A 17420-nucleotide genomic window follows, 5' to 3' on the forward strand; every position below is an offset into this window, starting at 1 on the left:
ACACTCAACATCTATCCTCCTGATATCGCTGGATAAGGCATGGGTCACTCGAACATCAGTCCTCTTCCAGAATGGGACTCTGGCTGCTTCACGTAAGTGTGATCAAAAGAAGGAATCACAAAGGTGTTTGTTATTTTTGGTTCTCATAGGCATTTCCTCTGGAATAATAGCTCTAACACTGAACCTCTCTCAAACAATGGTGGTACCAACCAATACAACCTTCAAGTGATAGAGGATTGACTCTTACCAAGCTCTAATTTTTATATCTTTCTTCTCTATCTTTACTTTGTCAAATGTCCATGAAGGAGTAATATGGGAGATCAATGCTTCCAACCATAGATTAGGGGATCCATATTATGGTTCATCCTCATGTTGTACATAATCTGGATCCCCTAAGATATGGTTGGCACCATTGATAGAGGATTGACTCGTACCAAGCTCTAATTTTTATATCTTTCTTCTCTATCTTTACTTTGTCAAGCGTCCATGAAGGAGTAATATGGGAGATCAATGGTGCCAACCATAGCTTAGGGGATCCAGATTATGGTTCATCCTCATGTTTCACACGTTGGCCATGTTTCCCTTTGTTACCAAAACATCAATATTAATTGTTGCGTGGCATTGAACCATTTTTCGTTTGACTTCGACCTCATATAAGGGCTTACACATGTCGCCCCTCATTTTCTTAGGCAAGAACTTTGGATAGGCAATGTAGAACCCTCAAACCAAATTCTAGACATAATGGGGTTGAGGTATTGTGAACCTCAAAAACCCAATGGAATTTAATGGTAACCTATATGGTTGGGTAGTCGCTCAGTACCCCATTTGTCGACAATCACCTCTCCTCAAGAATTGTTCATTCTTGGACTACTTTGAGCCTATTAAGGGCTCTTAGAGCTATTGTGATGCGGGGTTTTATGGCAAGTTAGACCGGTTGTGCATCCTCTTTTTAGCTACAAGCTTCACAGGTGGTTCACTTACACATGTATAAGCATGCGGAGTGGTCTTATGTCACTAAGATGGCTCAGTTATAATGATCCCCCTATTAATTTTTGGAGGGGTGGATATGTAGACTAGTACTCAGAGTCACACGATACCACTCTCTTGCCTTTACATTTAGCATTTACATGCAGGACAACATTTCAAAACACATATTAGATGAAGGTTAGTTGAAAAGAGCTTACTAATAATCAGAGACAAAATTATGTTTTGAGGCTCGCCGACTTTAAAGTCATTACACTTAAAAGGTTAGGCAAGGTCACCGATGTTGACGGAACAAGATCAATTTTTACTTGGGCATGAAAGGCGGTGTCAACTCCAACAAAGATATGCACCAAGTTTGTTTCGACAGTCTAAGACAAGTCCACCAAATGTGAAAATGCAAAACAAATCAGGATCAAGCATAAGGGTAATGTCAACTCCAACTCAGTAATCCGTAGAGTTTATTTCGGTGGACTAAGACAAGCCTACCGACTGTAATAGGACCAAAATCAAAAAATTAAACTTAGAAGGTGATTAGTGCTTACTAGATGATTCACCTAATCACCTTGGCAAGCTAAAACAAGCATGCCAAACATATAATATCAACACAATGTGTATTTTTGAAAATTTATGCAACAACATGCAGTAGTACCCAGTATCCAATAGATTTCATAAGATACCCACATGCTAATTAACCCATGGGTACTTAGACTTTCTCCAGAATTTACAAAGCATTGCGAAATCGACTTTTTTTCCTTAAGAAAGACATCACCTTATCTATCATTGGGTAAATACAAGTCTACAAGACAACACATGTCTAATGTCACGACCCAAGGGTACCCCGTAAATATAACATGGCGTATAGAACCCCGAAGGACTCCATAAAAGCCACTTAGTTTTCATAATAAAAGAAATCGAACAATAAAGAGTAAAACAATCATTTTAAGTAAAAAATAGTACTATAGAAAAGTGGAAGTTTAAACTCATGTCTAATCATACCCATCAACTACAATCGAATGAAAGTGGGCATAGCCGATACATAATGTACAAAAAGGAAATGCACAAGAGAAACTAAAACACTACAAGAAAAATGACTTTTAATGAAAGAAAATTGAATGTGACGACCAACTACCCAACTTTGATAAAGCCTTTGAAATTGAATGTGATGCTTCAGGTGTTTGTATAGGTGGTGTGTTGATGTAAGAAAGAAAACCATTAGCTTTGTTTAGTGAAAAGTTAATGGGAGCTACGCTCAAGTACTCAGCTTATGACAAAGAATTGTATGCACTTGTGCTGGTGTTGGCTCATTGGCAACACTACTTTAGGCACAAAGAGTACGTGATAAGGACTAATCATGAGTCCTTGAAACATCTTAAGGGGCAATCGAAGTTAAACCAATGACATGCGAAGTGGGTTGAATTCATTGAAACCTTTCCATATGTGATCAACTACAAGAAAGGCAATGAGAATGTGGTAGAGGATGGCCTATCAAGAAGGCTTGTATTGGTCAATACCTTGGTATCTAGAGTGATGGGGTTTGAAATCTTAAAGGGATTCTATTCTATAGATTCCGACTTCAAAGATACATTTGATAATCTTAGTCAAGGGAAGCAAGTTGATAGGTACCAATTTGTTGATGGTTTTTTGTTCAAAGATGGCCGAGCATGTGTGACCATGAGCTCATGGAGAGAGTTATTTGTCAAGGAGGCTCATAGTGGTGGTTTTATGGGACACTTTGGGGCACCAAAAACACTTGATATTCGTAAGGAGCAGTTCTTTTGGTCCAAGATGAAGCATGATGTTGAGAGGATCTGTGGACAATGTCTAGAATGCAAGCAAGCCAAATCCATGACTAGGCCCCAAGGTATATACTTCTCTTCCTACACCTAATGTTTTGTCGATAATGGTTAATCAACCCATGGGTACTTATACTTCACCAGAATTTACAAAGCATTACGAAATCGACATGTTTTCCTTAAGAAAGACATCCCCTTATCTATCATTGGGTAAATACAATTCTACAAGACAACACATGTCTAATGTCACGACCCAGAGGTATCCCCAAAAGTAACATGGCGTATAGAACCCCGAAGGACTCTATACAAGCCACTTAGCTTTCATAATATTAGAAATAGAACAATAAAGAGTAAAACAATCATTTTAAGACCAAAATAGTTTTATAGAAAAGTGGAAGTCTAAACAAATGTCTAATCATAGCCATCAATTACAATCTAATGAAAGTGGGCCTAGCCCATACATAATGTCCAAAAAGGAAATGCAAAAGAGAAACTAAAACACTACAAGAAAAATGACTTTTAACGGAAGGAAATTGAATTGGTTGTCACCGGTCGATAAAAGCTCTGTCGTTAAAGGTTAATAACCGGATTGCATAGCCGGTCGTTATATGTCACTTAGCGACAAGGATAAATCCGGTCACTTCATTTACTAACAACGACCACAAATTCCCTTCGTTGATGGTCATTAAAACATTGAAGTAAAACCACAATTTCTAGTTGTTACAAGTACTTTTAGTGGTCAGATTCTTTCATTGATTACATTACTTTTACCGACCAAGTTTAAATTCCTTTTGTTACTTTTAATAAATTTAACGACAAAGTTTGTTTCACAAATTTAGTTTCAAATCACTATATATAGTTTTTATGTTCCTCGAGTAGTTCCGGATCTTAATATCATTTTTTTTTCACAAGCCATAAAAAATTTAATATAAAATTTCATAATTATTTTTCCATGAAAGAAAACATATTGGAAAACTTACGTATAAATGTGTGTTCAACACAATATCTAAAAAACATACATGTTCAACATAAGATCTAAATAACATAGATGTTCGACTAAATATTATAAAATAGACATGTTCGACATCTATCAAATCCTAAAAATTGGGAAAATGAAATAGCTGCATAGGTTAAAACGTCTCTAGATCAGCACCATCAATAAAAATATAATATTTCTTTTCACCTGGCTCCACAATTCTTCAATAACACGTTCTTCAATCTCCATCATATTCTTGATCTATTAAAAAAAATTGAAGTAAATTCATAACAGAATCCTGGATAGCTATGATTTACAACTTTTAAAGCATAAATCAATCATTTAAGCACCGAAGAGCCCAAAATTTTGCATGTCTTAGTTCTCATCTTGAAAAGATCTGGCCATATGTGGATGAGGCAGCATCAGAACTAGTAAAGTCAAGTGTGGAGCCAATTTTGGAACAATATAGGAGTGTGATTTTTTTCAAAGTTCACTCTTGGTATAGTTGCTCAACAATTAACAGAGATTTCTATTATTGAAGATGGAATTGAGGGTATAACTATGGAATTAGAGTTGCAATGGGCTGAGAATCCAAGCAAAATACTCGATATCAAAACTTATGTTGGTGTAGCATTACCAACGCAGGTGAAAAACATTGGGTTTACTGGTATTTTCAGGCTCATATTCAGGCTACTTGTTGATTAATTTCCTTTCTTCGGTGTTGTATGCTATTCTCTAAATAGGAATAAAATGCCGGATTTTACGCTTAAAGTAATTGGTGGTGACATGACAACAATTCCTGGCCTTTCTGATGCAATTAAGGGAACCATCCAGGAAGCTGTTGAAGACTCTATCACGTGGCCAGTACGAAAAGTTATTCCCATTTTACCTCGAAATTATAGTGACCTTGAACGGAAGCCTACCAGAGTATTGGAGGTGAAACTTGTTCAAGCAAAGGAATTAAGAAATAAAGATCTCATTGGAAAATTTGATCCTTTTGTTGTATTATATGTACGCTCTCTACGAGACAGAATGAACAACACCAAAACTATTAACAACGATTTGAACCCAATTTGGAATGAGCATTTTGAGTGCGTAGTCCAAGATCCATTGACACAACACTTGGTGGTAAAAATCTATGACGATGAAGGGCTTCAGTCAGCTGAACTAATTGGTTGTGCCCCTATCTTCTTGAATGATCTTGAGCCGGGTAAAGTGAAGGATATTTGGTTGAAGTTACTGAATTGTTTGGAAATTTAGAGAGATCGGAAAAATAGGGGACAGGTGCACTTGGAGCTATTGTACTGCCCGAATGGCATGAACAATGGGCTAAGTAACCCTTTTTCTCATAATGAGTCAATCACTACATTAGAGAAAGTTCTTAAAAACTCGGCAGAAGGAAAAGAAGTTAGTCCAAATGGAAGTAAAATCAACAATAGAATAGAGGTAATAGTACGACGGGTACTTTCTGTTAACATGGTATCAGCTAATGACCTGCCCCCAACTAATATAAGGGGGAAGGCTGACCCCTACGTCGTTCTCATCATAAAGAAGGCTCAAATAAAAAGCAAAACCAGGGTTGTAAATGTAAGTATAAACCCGGTATGGAATCAAACTTTTCACTTTGTTGTGGAGAACGGATTACATGACATGTTAATGCTGGAAGTCAGGGACCATGACACATTTGGAAAGATTTCAAGGGAAAATGCATATTGACTTTAACAAGGGTTCTAATGAAAAGTTAATACAAAGACTCATATGAATTAGCCGAGGCTAAATCAGGGAAACTTAACCTGCATCTCAAATGGAATCCACAACCAATATATAGAGACTACCAATGATGAACATCAAACTTTAATTTTATATACTTGTTAGTTTTGTACCGGGAGTAAAATTTATTTGATTCCCTAATTGAATGGGAACGACAACTCGTATGATCGATTATTTTCTGTACATGATTTATTATAAACAGATGAGAGATAACGTAATGTTGTGAAACTGTTGAAGAGAAGCTGAAGTTGAAGCTGGACAAGAATAAGAATTGAGTAATTTTTTAAAAAAATAAAAAGCTCAACAAGTGTAAAGATAATTATTCTAAAACTATAACACAGTAATGATTTAACATGCAACACAAATACGAAGGTGAGCATGCAGGAAAGCAACTCAGTTCAGAACAAAGGAATACATCCTGATTAAAACAGAGATATGCATAATTCTATAAGCATGTAGTCTTGTTCATCATGGAAAGTAGTACAACTAAAGATTGTCTACCCTCTAATATCAACTTATCATACAAAAACAGACCAGTGCATTAGCAATGCCCTTATCAAAGATGACCATTTGTTAATGACATCACTAAATTCATTGAAAAATACACATCATGAAATAGCTATTGAAAAGTTTGCTAACCTGGTGGAGGTGATGGATGCTGACGAACCACTATACTATCAAGGTGATTATATTTACTTTCTAGGATATCAATACGCTTTTGTAGTGATTTCTTTTCTTAGCGAGTTGTTTTCAGTTCTTGCAACAACGCAGCCTTAGAAGTACTACCACCTTTAAACTCCTTAGTAGTTATCCCACCACCAAATCTAAGTGCATGACTTTTGCATTGACGTCTAAAGCACCGTTCCACTACCTCAATAGCTGTAAGAGATGGTTCAAATTGTACAAGCTCTTGAATTTCAACCAATAAAATACAAGAATGTTCAAAATATTTCAATGAATCAATCCAAAGAGAAAATGTTGAATGAAATTTATCGATAACCATATACATTTTTCATTGGTTTCTGGTTCGACAAGCTCATTTCCTTTTTTACGAGTCTCAGAGAAGATAGGTGACATGCTTGGTGGATTACCATCTTCTCCTCCCTTAAAAAAAAAAGTAAGTACTATAAGATCTTTTATACAAAAGGGAGGTTTCCTTGTAGGGTTTCATGATTTATTTACCAGTTCATAAATAATCTCTCCTATAGGCTAGATACCCATACAATGAGGCATACACAACTTAGACGTGTTGATTGTGTTTCTTGTACTTGATTCCTGCATTAACAACTCAAGATGAATATCCCAAGCTTGTTTAGTGATTCTATTTTTATTCTTAAATTAACTTTTGTAACTACTTTGCTTCCTCTTGATCACAAATGAAATCATTTAATCAAACGAACTATCCCAAAACAAAAATCACATGTGACTTGGAAATAAAATGATATTAATCAATTTTTATGCAATAATTCCATACACTTATCAAATAAAAACTGTTCTTTGACCAACCATTCCTAATCACTCTTGTCTACTCCTATCGGCACATATTTTAGAACCTTGTGCAATGACTTGGATTTCATATTCTTGTGCAACGATCCTCTTCAATTGTTCCAAAGCTTTCTCATATGTTGCAAAACATTATCTCTTTGATCATTCATGTTATCAAAGTAAAACTTTTCCTGAAATAGAGAAAAATATCATCAGAATTAGAGAAAGACACATTTGATTGCAAGTTAATGTTCTTGATTAATGGGTTGAAGGGTTGATCTTACATGTCAACTATGTAAGAACTTTGTATCGGGAGGTATTGTAGATCAGAGAAAGGCACATTTGATTGCTTGGGATAAGGTGTGCCTCCCATATATAATTTTGTGGACTAAAAGTTACGGGATGTATGAAATGGAATGAAGCTTTTGTTGGCAAACTACTATATGGAAGGTTTCAGAATAGCGAGACATCCTCTGGGTAACATGGACACATGCAATGTATATGAAGTAATATGGCAATATATGAAAACACATACCACGTACAGATTGTTGTTGGAACTGGAGAAGGTTAACATCTCTAAAAACTAGGATGGTTGATTAGTACCAAAAGAAAAAGTACAAGTTGACAAAGAGTGAAACGTACGTAATCACAAGCCAGGAGTTATAGGGGTCCATACCAGTCTTTGGGAGCCATATCTTACTCGGACAAGAGTTATGCAACCATAGCATAATTAAAATTATCCACTGGTTAACAAATAAGAACAAGCTGCTTACGAAGACTCGAATAATGAGACTGAACATGCAGGTGCAAGATGAAAATTGTTGTTTATGTTTAATAGGGTTTGTAGAAATTCCTCAACACCGGATGTTAATGGATTACGAAACTAAATAGAGAGTGAATAGTAAGACTGAGGAGGGGAATTTTTTGTTTGTTTTGGTAATAGATATTCTTAAACAAAGACCATAATAAGGTATAAACAAAGGCAACATCATAGTATATTCTAAACAAACAAAACAAGAAGAGGGAAAAATATTGTTGTTACACTAGCAGCGGTATCAAGTCAGCGAAAATTAAAGAGAGTAATGTTGTAATTCTTACTGTAACAGCTCCCTACATATGCTCAAGCTTATGCTCTTCAATATCCATCCATGAGTGTACCCGCCATTAGCACATATTACGATCACGAACTAGCAAACCCAAGTGTCTCGTAAATGAGGTTTGATTTGACCCAACGACTAGATTTAGATAGAAAGTGACTTTTAACTTTTCTCCAGGTCTTAGTTGCTAAACTTTCTTACAAATGTTAGTTCCCCTCACCTTGGTTGTCCTATCATATTCACATGGACCTGCAAAATCTAAAGTAAGTCAACTATGCTCTTTGATATAAATTTGATCTTTAGTGCTAAAGCATCTAAAGAAGCTGGAGAATACTCCAGTAGTTAAGTTTTAGGTGTCAACGTTTGAAATTATTATTGTATACAATGGTTTGGTCTTTTTAGATCTATAAGACCAAATATTCAAACTAACAGTTTATATGGTTTTCTACAAGTACCCATCCACAATTCCTAACCAAGTGATAACTAGACAAAATAGGCATAATATTCCCCATAGGAAGAGATAAGGCCTCAACTTGCCAAAAAAAGGTGATACAGAAAGGGGCAACTAGCAGTGAAATAAATATTGGAAAGCTTAAGATCCCAAATCAGTGACTGTCAAATTTTAGAAACTTTTCTAAGGTTAATATGGTTAGGACTAGTAAAAAAAACATAATGAAGCATCAAATGTCAAATACATAGGAAAAATATTTTTTCGGCTATTTTACCGGTAATATCAAGAATAGAAAATATTACAAAGAAGAAAATACATACTAGTTTCATTTCTCGTAGCATCTTCAGCCACTTCAATAACTTTTTTTTTATCTTTTAAGACTTTAATAGACCAGCAAATTATAGTATTAAAACAAAATAAAACTTCAAGCCAACTAACAACAACAAAGAATTAAACAAAAGATAGTAATATATGCTAGTATAACTTCTCTGAATATCTCGATATACTTCAGTCATTTTTTCTGCCTTATCATATCCAACTGGACCTGCAAAGTTTAAAGTAAGTCAACTATGCACTTTGATATAAATTGATCAATAGCACTAAATAATCAAAAGAATGATCCAGTAGTTATGTTTTAGGTGTCAAGTTTTGAGATTATTTATGTATAAATTGGTCTGGTCCCTATAAGATTGTATGATAGAATATCCAAAATACCATGTTATCGGGTCACTCAATTTCCTTCGCCTTTGAGAGGTTCCAATACACAGTTTCAAATCAAGGGATAACTAGACAAAGTAGACATAGCAAATGTGTGAATCCCCACAACTATATTTCTTTTATCCATATATTTCCATAGCGTAGTTCCAAACCAAGTGACAACTAGACAAATCAGGCAGAACATTGCCCATTACAGAGATAAGGCCTCAAGTTGCTAAAAAAATGTGATACAGAAAGGTTCAACTAGCAGTGGAATAAATATTGGAAATCTTAAGATCCCAAATCAGTGACTTTCAATTTTTAGAAACTTTCATTCAAAAAATCAGAATTGATGAATCAAGAATCGGTGGAGGTTAATATGGTTGGGACTAGTGAAAAAAAAACATAATAAAGCATCAGATGTCAAATACATAGGAAAAATAACTTTTCACCTATTTTACTAGTAATATCAATTAGAGAAAATATTACACGGAAGAAAATATATACTAGTTTCATTTCTCGTAGCATCTTCAACCACTTCAATCACTTTTTTTGCCGTTTTAGACTCTAATAGACCTGCAAATTATAATATTAAAACAAAATCTTACTTTAAGCCAACTAACAACAAAAAAAAATTACACAAAAGAAAGTAGTATATACTAGTATCACTTCTATGAACATCTCCATACACTTTAGTCATTTTTTATGTTGTATCATATCCAACTGGACCTGCAAAGTTTAAAGTAAATCAACTATACTCTTCGATATAAATTGATCATTAGCATTAAATAATCAAAAGAATATGAACAATAATCCAGTAGTTGTGTTTAAGGTGTCAGATTCTGAAATTATTAATGTATACAATGGTCTTGTTTCTATAAGAATGTATTACAAAATATCCAAAATACCATGCTATAGGGTTACCAACTTTCCTTAGCCTTTGAGAGGTACCAATCCATAGTTCCAAACCAAGGGACAACTAGACAAAGCAGGCAGAATAAATGTTACAATCCCCACAACTATATTTCTTTTATTTGTGTGATTCCACAACGCAACTGCATCTACTCCACGGGGATAGAATGAGTATAAGAGGACTATAATTTTAATGCACTATTATGTGTAAACATTTTAATTTGTGATTGAGAAATATAAATTAGGCTCCCCAAATAATACTTATTTATTTTCAAGGTTCTAAAACTTAATTTTTCTTTCACCATGAGAGATAACAACATTATCGTTTAATATATGATTGACAGATAACTTTCCACTCACATCACCTTAATTTGACTAAAATTAAATTAAATTTTCACCCTAATAGAGATATCAAAGATTAATGTTAATATCTATTGGAAGATATCAGGCCTTAAGTTGCCAAAAAACAAAATGGACAACATCTAAGAAAGATGTTGCTGAAGCAGGATTGCAATTCTTCTAGAATGGAGTGTTACTGAGACAAATAACTACTAATATTTCCCTTATCTCGAAGGTCCTTGTTAATTAAAATGCTAGTCATATGCTAACATATCTTTCTAGAAAAGCGAGTCATAGATAATTTTTTTGTTGCTTTACAAGTAACAACAAGAAAATACTTACTAGTTTGATTTGCCTTAGAACCTTGAGACACTCCAACCACTTTTTTTGCTTTTGTAGATTCAAACGGACGTGCAAATTTAAGTACAAGTAAAAAGAATCAACACTTCAATTCAACTAACAAAAAGAAGTTGCATAAATAAAATAAAATAGTAATATCACTTCATTGGGCAACTTGAGGAACTTCAATCATTTTTTTGGGCTTATCAAATTCAAGTTGACCTGAAAATTTTGATGGAAGTGAACTAAAATAAGAAGTTTATTCCTATTAGGAACAAAAATAATACAAAGGAGATTAAGTAGAGAAATCTAAGCAGAATTTCTCGATCAAACAGACTACCTAGACTAATTCTTTTGCAAATGATCACTTCTTTGAGTATCTCGAGTCACTTCCTCTTCTAGAAAGAGGGCATCATTGCCTTCTATTGGATAAAAATCAGGAGGCACATGGATACTTTTCTTTGCTGGCTTGTTTCGACTAGAAGTTGTTGTAGTATTTCTCTTTTCGCCAATCATAGTCCTTTTTCAGCATTAATCCTTAGGCTTTTTCCCTGACCTCATGCTTCCATTCTTCGAGGACTATTGACATGATCATTTTAGCACTTTTACTTTTAGTTTCAATTTTGCTAGACCTAGCTGGGGCATGTCCCGGCACTTCTAGTCAGTTTAGAGGCTTATTTTAGACATATTAGATTCATCTTAGTATTTGAGTTTGACATTCCTTTTGTATTAAACTAATAGATTTGATATATTCAGTTTTATAACGGGTATTCCCCATCACTTTCATTTCCATGATATTTAAGTTTCCACACCAATTATTATTATTCTTAGTATTCTCATGTCATGCCAACAGGGTTAGCTTGGGACTTGTGAACCTAGGTCCTATGTTTGCCTCTCAGGGGTAGCCTCGGGGAGTAACAAACTTAATTGGTATCAGAGCACTACGTTTAAGTGTCCTATGATGTCTGAAAGGCCGCACTAAGTAGAGTCCTTTTCATGGGTATGTAGTACGCACAAAATATAATGAGAGGGAGACTGCAAAGTGATTTAAGAAAAATCTTCATTTTCTTGTTACTCTTATTAACCATAAGGTATGATCTAATTTCTCGTTCTAAATCGATGTTCTACGTTTCAGTGATCATGACGCCTCATAGAGCTAAACCTAGGAATGTGAATGCTTGGAACACAGACGTAGCTCCTTCATTGCCAGATAAAATAGTTTTGAATGCAATGTTTCGGAATGCCATTCGATTTTGGCTCAAAGTGTGGCCAACCAGATCAATCAGCGGGTTCCAGTTGCAGCAGGTACTAATCTAGGGTTAGCTGTAGCCAGAGTGCGAGATTTTGTTAGGATAAATGCGCCAGAGTTCTTAGGGCCGCAGATTGGTAAGGATCTCCAGAACTTCATTGATGAGGTCAAAAAGATCTTTGAAGTGATGCTAGTAACTAGGAATGATCGGGTTAAGTTAGCATCTTACCAACTTAAGGATCTGGCTCATATTTGGTATACTCAGTGGAAAGAAAATAGGGGTACAAATGCAACTCCTATCACTTGGGATTGCTTTAGTGAGATCTTTCTTGATAGGTTCTTCCAAAGATAGTTAACAGAGTCAAAAGCTAGCATGACAGTCCAAGAGTATGGGCTAAAGTTCACTAAACTCTCCAGGTATGTTCCTGACATGGTTGCTGATTCCACAGCCAAAATGAATAAGTTTCTATATGGAGTGTCAAACTTGGTGAAAACTGAGTGTAGAAATGTTGTGTTGCTGGAAAACATGAATATCTCTAGTCTCATACTCATTCTTAGGAGGTTGATGGTGATAAGCTTAGGGAAAATGCCACGGAGAATAAGAAAGCGAGGACAAGAAACTATGACTATTCTCAAAAGAAATCGGTGGTGGGAATCGCTCGCACGGTCAGCAAAAATTTTCTGCCCCAGTCCCCTCTTCAGCTAATGTTCCATCCTCCAAGTTCAGAGAAGTTTAGAAACATAGGGCATCAAGCTCTATGTCTCAGGGTTGTGTTTCAGGTACCAAAACCTACCCAACTTGTCGTAAGTGTGGTAGAACAATCCAGACGAGTACCTTGTCGGAAAGTAATGATGTGTTGGGTGTGGTCAGTCTGGTCACAGATTGAGGAATTGGCCATCTATGCAAGGTCAATGAGGCATTTCTAATAAAGCCAGTCTACAACATCAGCAGCACCAACAGGTTGGCCAACTCAGTAGGATAACTCATCTGGTACAGGTGGCGAACAGCGCCAAAATAGGTTGTATGCTATCCAAGCTCGCCAGGATCACGAAGATTATTCTGATGTACTCACTGGTACGTTACGAGTCTTTGACTTGGATGTTTATGCTTTGTTAGATCCAGGGGGTACTTTTTCCTTTGTAACTCCTTATATAGCGGTCAAATTCAGTGTTAGTCAAAAAACTCTCTCAGAACCGTTCTCAACCTCTACTACAGTCGGTTACCCAGTTATAGCTAGATGGGTATACATAAATTACCTTGTCACAGTCTTCCAGAAAGTCACATCAGTAGATCTTGTACAGTTAGTAATGGTAGATTTTGATATCATTCTAGGCATGCATTGTTTACATTCCTATTATACCTCAGTCAATTGTAGAACTAGGATTGTTCATTTTCAGTTTCGAACCGAACCAATCTTAGAATGGAAGTGTAGTACCTTAGTGCCTATGGGTCGATTCATTTCTTACCTTAAGTCCGGGGAGATGAACTCTAAGGTTGTCTCTATCATTTTGTTCGGGTTGAGGATTCAAGTTCAGAACCCCAACACTCGAGTCAGTTCTAGTAGTCAATGAGTTCCTAGAAATGTTTCCAGAAGATCTTCCTGGAGTTCCTCTTGAAAGGGAAATCGACTTTGGAATTGATCTCCTTCCACATACCCAGCCTATCTCTATTCCTCTTTACCGAATGGCTCCAACAGATCTGAAGGAATTGAAAGAGCAGTTGAAAGACTTTCTAGATAAGGGCTTCATCAAACCTATTATTTCGCCATGGGGTGCACCATTGTTATTCATAAAGAAGAAAAATGGTTCTCTCAGAATGTGCATTGATTATAGGTAATTGAACAAGGTCACAATAAAGAATAATTACCCCATCTACAAGATTTATGACTTGTTTGACCAAATTCAGGGTGCTAGTCATTTCCAAAAGATAGACCTCAGATCCGGTTATCATCATCTTACAGTCAGAGATAGTGACATTCTGAAGACAACCTTTAGAACTCGGTATGGTCATTATAAATTCGTAATTATGACATCATACAGCTTTCATGGATATGATGAACAGAGTGTTGAAGCAGTATTTGGATTTGTTCATTATCGTTTTTATGGATGATATCCTCATTTATTCTAGGAATGAGTAAGAACATGCTAGTCATTTGAGGGTTGCTCTGCAAACTCTCAATGATCGCCAGTTATTCGCTAAATTTAGAAAATGTGAATTTTGGTTGGAATCCATTGCTTTCCTTGGGCATATTGGGTCTAGTAATGGGATCCAAGTGGATTCTCAAAAGATAGAATCAATGAAACAATGGCCCAGACATACCTATCCTACAATTATCAGAAGTTTCTTGGAGAGGTCCTACTATTACGAAAGGTTTGTGGAAGGGTTTTCATCCATAGCCTCTCCATTGAATATGTTGACTTAGAAGAAAGTCAAGTTTCCGTGGTCAGATGATTGTTAGAAAAACTTTGCGGAATTGAAAACTAGGTTGACTATAGCTCCTTAATTGACTCTACCGGAGGGTTCAGACATTTATGTGATCTATTGTGATGCTTTCAGAATCGGCCTAGGTTGTGTGTTGATGCAGTGAGGTAAGGTTATAACTTATGCTTTTAGACAGCTTAAGGTGCATGAGAAAAACTATCTGACTCATGACCTCGAGCTTGCAGCAGTGGTGTTTGCACTTAAGATTTGGAGACATTACTTTTATGGTGTTCACGTAGATGTGTTCATAAGAGCGTTCAGTATGTGTCTACCCAGAAAGATAGGGCATCAAGCTCTATGTGTCAGGGTTGTGTTTCAGGTACCAAAACCTACCCAACTTGTCGTAAGTGTGGTAGAACAATCCAGACGAGTACCTTGCCGGAAAGGAATGATGTGTTGGGTGTGGTCAGTCTGGTCACAGATTGAGGAATTGCCCATCTATGCAAGGTCAATGAGGCATTTCTAATAAAGCCAGTCTACAACATTAGCAGCACCAACAGGTTGGCCAACTCAGCAGGATAACTCATCTGGTACAGGTGGCGGACAGCGCCAAAATAGGTTGTATGCTATCCAAGCTCGCCAGGATCAGGAAGATTATTCTGATGTACTCACTGGTACGTTACGAGTCTTTGACTTGGATGTTTATGCTTTGTTAGATCCAGGAGGTACTTTTTCCTTTGTAACTCCTTATATAGCAGTCAAATTCAGTGTTAGTCCAAAAACTCTCTCAGAACTGTTCTCAACCTCTACTACAGTCGATTACCCAGTTATAGCTAGATGGGTATACATAAATTACCTTGTCACAGTCTTCCAGAAAGTCACATCAGTAGATCTTGTACAGTTAGTAATGGTAGATTTTGATATCATTCTAGGCATGCATTGTTTACATTCCTATTATACCTCAGTCAATTGTAGAACTAGGATTGTTCATTTTCAGTTTCGAACCGAACCAATCTTAGAATGGAAGTGTAGTACCTTAGTGCCTATGGGTCGATTCATTTCNACAGCTTAAGGTGCATGAGAAAAACTATCTGACTCATGACCTCGAGCTTGCAGCACTGGTGTTTGCACTTAAGATTTGGAGACATTACTTGTATGGTGTTCACGTAGATGTGTTCATAAGAGCGTTCAGTATGTGTTTACCCAGAAAGAGTTAAATCTTCGCCAGAGAAAATGGCTCGAGTTCCTCAAATATTATGATATGAGTGTGCATTACCACCTGGTAAGGCCAATGTAGTAGAAGATACTCTTAGGAGAATATATATGGGTAGTGTAGCACATGTTGAGAAAGAAAGAAAGGAGCTAGGATAAGATGCTCACAGACTTGCTCGCCTATGAGTTCATCTTACGAGCATATCAAATGGTGGTATAACGGTTCAGAATGGACCAAAATATTCTTTGGTAGTAATGCTAGGGAAAAGCAAGACACTGATCCGATATTGCTTGAAATAAAGAGTGCAATCCACCAGCACAGAGTTCGGGATTTCTCCCAAAGGGGAAATGGTGTGCTTCGCTATCAGGGTGGATTATGTGTTCTTAAGGTAGGTGAGTTGAGACAGCAGATTCTTGCAGAAGCCCATAACTCCAGATATTCTATTCATCCAAGCACCACTAAGATGTACCGTGATGTGCGGGAAGTCTATTAGTGGAATGGTATTAAAAGGGATACAACGTTGTATGTGGCTAAATGCCCCAATTGTCAGCAGGTCAAGTTACAATATCAGAAACCATGAAGTATGACTCAAGAGATTGACATTCCAACTTGGAAGTGGGAAGTGATCAACATGGACTTCATCACAGGTTTACCTCGTACTCGAAGACATCATGACTCCATTTGGGTGATAGTTGATAGAGTTACTAAGTGTTTACACTTTTTGTCATTCAAGACTACAGATTCAGCGGAGGACTACTCCAAACTTTACATTAATGAGATTGTGAGATTGCATGGGGTTCCTTTGTATATCATCTTAGATATCGCTCCTCAGTTTACCTCTCATTTATGGAAGTCATTTCATAAAGGTCTTGGTACTCAGGTTAACCTTAGCACAAAATTTCATCCGCAGACGGATGGCCAGGCAGAGAGCTTGTGTGATCAATTTCAAGGGCAATTGGGATGATCACCTTCCTCTTATAGAATTCGCTTACAATAATAGTTACCATTCCAGCATTTAGATGGCCCCTTTTGAGGCATTGTATCGGCATAGGTGCAGATCTCCAGTTTGTTGGTTTGAAGTAGATGAAGCAGCCTTGATAGGGCCAGATTCCATCCATGAAGCTATGGAGAAAGTACAACGTAATAAAGATAGACTTAAGACAACCCATAGTCGCCAGAAATCCTATGCAGTTTTAGGAGAAGGGAACTAGAGTTCCAAGTTGATGATTGGGTTCTCCTGAAAGTGTCAACTATGGAAAGGGTGATGAGATTTGGCAAGAAAGGGAAGCTCAGTACTAGATAAGTATGCCCTTACAAGATCTTGAAAAGGGTTGGTGAAGTGGCTTATGAATTAGAGTTGCCAACAGAACTAGGAGCAGTGCATCCAATTTTCCATATTTCGCTATTGAAGTAGTGTGTGGATGATCCAACATCTATTGTACCTTTAGAAAGTGTGGGTGTGAAAGATAGTCTCACTTATGAGGAGGTACCGGTTGAATTCCTTGATCGTTTGGTTCGAAAGTTGAGAAACAAAGAAGTCGCTTCAGTCAAGGTTTGGTCGAGGACTCAGTCCATAGAGGGAGCTACTTGTGAAGCAGAAGCAGACACGAAAGCCAAGTATCCTCAACTCTTTTCTTCCGATTCCATTCTAGCTTGAGGTAATAGTTCCTCTTCAGTTTTCAGTCATTCATGCG

The 17420-nt window shown here is 36.6% G+C and overlaps 1 pseudogene; it reads left to right on the plus strand.

The window, feature by feature from the left end:
• The first annotated feature begins 2511 nt into the window (after positions 1 to 2511).
• LOC125868650 (synaptotagmin-5-like) lies at positions 2512 to 5594 on the plus strand (annotated as a pseudogene).
• The last annotated feature ends 11826 nt before the right edge of the window (positions 5595 to 17420 follow it).

The sequence above is a fragment of the Solanum stenotomum genome, chromosome 6, assembly GCF_019186545.1.
Source record: "Solanum stenotomum isolate F172 chromosome 6, ASM1918654v1, whole genome shotgun sequence".
In the NCBI taxonomy this organism is placed as follows: domain Eukaryota; kingdom Viridiplantae; phylum Streptophyta; class Magnoliopsida; order Solanales; family Solanaceae; genus Solanum; species Solanum stenotomum.